Raw genomic sequence first — 2,783 nt, 5'->3', positions numbered from 1 at the left:
CTTACTTGAAGTCCTGCTGTTATATTCTCATAGTTTCTTGATGTTATTTAAATGCATGGTCTCCAGTAATTTTGCGGATCATTTATGGAGTTAAATGGGAGAAAAATAGAATCTCAAGCTACAATACAGACCAGAAGTTGACACATCAGCCATGAACTGGACCAGAACATGATGCCCAATGCACAAAGAGGTGAATTTAAAGCCCAAATTAAGAATACTTAGAAACCAAAGACAAGTAGAGATAGTTTTTTGTGGAACTGAGCCCATTTCATATCTGGAACTTATTTCCCAGATTTGGGCTATCAAAATACTGGGTTTCAAGTCATATTGTTCCTCCAATATTCTGTAACCAAGTCCAAGAGCTCAGGGGACTGAAGTTTCTCTACTTAAAGTTGTGCTCTCTCATTTATAACGTTACCTTTGGATTTTTCTCTTGCTGTAGCTAGACAAGTGAATCATCATCTTACCATAATTCAATCATTATTTTCCAAGAGTATAGATTTGAGATTTTGCTGAAGTTGACCAAAGGTATGGAGGAGGTACACCACTCGGCCTAGGATTGGCACAAAAAATGAGGTTTGTGTGATATCTCACCTTCATAATATTGAAATATACCTCTTTATTTGAATTTCACTTTCATTAATTAGCAAATATCAACATAAAAACAAAAAAAGTTAATCCTAATATTTCTGCCTATAGCTCCTTTTATGCTCAAAAAAATCCACCGCCATTTCCACTGCACACCTTCACGTCAATCTGCCTACTTTACTCTTTGGACCAGAACAGCCACCCTACTTGCATTTAGACTGCATCTCTCAGCCCGAACCAGGGAACTCCTCCTAAATCTGAGTCAACTTGGTCAATTAAGCCAGCGAAGTCAACTGTCAGCAACACACTTACCAACATAGTAAAGGACCACCAATCACGACCAAATGCCACGCGGTGCCACCAAAGTGTTATCATACGTCTATTCATAAAAAATATATCAAATTCCTAGAAAACAGACAAGATCGGAATTCAGAAACAAATTGTTTGCTGATTTTCCAATGAAATTATCGGAAGATCACAAAACATATTAAACACTTATAAAAATAACTTAAATTATACATATTTTGTCTCATTACCTACCCTTTGTGGATTCAACCCCTAATTACCCTATACTAAGTTAGGAAAATCTTAATAGTATTGTTGCATACATCAGAAGTTTTCAATGACTACTTTTCTCAAAATTCGTATATTTCACGCCTAGATTCTATTTTGGATGGGTCCAAAGAAATAATAAAGTTTGGATCATAAATCAATTCATGGATATAAAACAGTGATGTTAGTTTAATCCAAGTAATTATTAAATCAACTCACAATCTCAATAATGCTAATCTTAGTGAGGTATGTCAAATATTTTCCTCAAATGAAGATTAACACAGTGTTTTACATTTGAACAAGTTTCAGCTTAGTAGTTATCTGATATTCTAGGTGATCTTGAAAAGCTGAATTGAGATAAAAATATCCAACATATATAAGAATGTAAATTTTGAGTAGCTTTAATATTGAAATATGAAAAAATGTTTCTCTTATTGCATTCTTTTTTCTCCTTTTCTCCTTGTCCATATTATTCAATTAAATTAGCTTTATCAATGTCTTCAACCTTTTGATATTGGAATTGAGCTATCTTCTGAATACTGACAAAACACATTTGTATGGTCGTTGACTACTAAAAATTAATTCATACAATTATGTGTCAAATGTGTAAAATCCGAACTCGCTTAAGATAATTGATTAGTTAGTATATCAGCAAGAACGGGTTGAATCCACGGAGAGCTAGTGTTTAGAAATACGATCTAGGAATCCTGATTTTGGATTTTTCGCGAGATCAGAGGATGAACCTATAAATGAGATGAAACGATCTGTCCCTCAAATTCAAATTGCGTGTGACAAAAAAACGAGATTACCGCAGGAAGGAGAGGGAATGTGTGATGCCGAATTACGAGCTAATTGCTATTCTAGTTCTAATTAGAATGCTAAAATGATCCTATTAAACGTTCTCCAGATGATCTTCTCACCGTTTACCCTTCACAGTGCACACTCCCAAGCGGCGTCACTGCTGTTAACGGAAATTTACTACGATGAAAGGCAACGGTAATTTGACCATCACAAACGCACGTACCTGGGGTTTCTGAGCCTGTCGGAGGGGTTTTTTGCCTCCAATCAGTGCTGTTGGACGCCAAGGGTCACCGTCTTCGCTGGACTTCTCAACTTCTCAAGACTCTTTTTGAAACCTCAAGACTATTCGATAGTTCTCAAACAAAGGGGGACCCCTTACATCGTCTCCAAATGCCAAGTTTATAGTTCATTTTTTAGGGCGTGAGTAAGGGAGCGTGAAAAGACTATATTGCCCAGTTTACAGTTTTAAGGCTTGAGTGATTGAGCTTGAAAGGATGAGACTGCCCCCCTTGATCTTCAGCTCCATAGTCCTTCCCAATCGTGAGACCTGGTCTCTGGTCGACCAATCATAACCCTTCGAGCCTTCTCTCTCTCCTCGTTCTACTCGATTTTGGGCTCAGAAAGACCTGAAAGGATAAAAGAGGATCCAGAATAGTCATACAATCATTATAAGCACTAATTTAGTCATTTTAGAACAAGATATCACGTGTATAATGGCGTTTTGATTAAGCTGAATAGGTAAAAAGTGCATGATTAGGTGTCTACATTGAGTGTTATCAAATACCTCCACCAAATTTTATGACTTAAAATTCTATATAGACTTTAGGAACAACACGTGTATT

At 36.4% G+C, this 2,783-nt stretch overlaps 1 long non-coding RNA gene across 1 annotated transcript; it reads right to left on the bottom strand.

The window, feature by feature from the left end:
- Positions 1-602: 602 nt before the first annotated feature.
- On the bottom strand, positions 603-2,513 carry LOC144709819 (uncharacterized). Its single transcript, XR_013583112.1, has 2 exons — positions 2,165-2,513; positions 603-967 (listed from the first exon to the last, which is right to left on the bottom strand). It is a non-coding gene; the product is annotated as an uncharacterized LOC144709819 (long non-coding RNA).
- Positions 2,514-2,783: the final 270 nt, after the last annotated feature.

The sequence above is a fragment of the Wolffia australiana genome, chromosome 11, assembly GCF_029677425.1.
Source record: "Wolffia australiana isolate 7733 chromosome 11, ASM2967742v1".
Classification (NCBI taxonomy): domain Eukaryota; kingdom Viridiplantae; phylum Streptophyta; class Magnoliopsida; order Alismatales; family Araceae; genus Wolffia; species Wolffia australiana.
The sequence above is the reverse complement of the archived record's forward strand: the minus strand, read 5'-3'. Positions and strand labels throughout refer to the sequence as shown.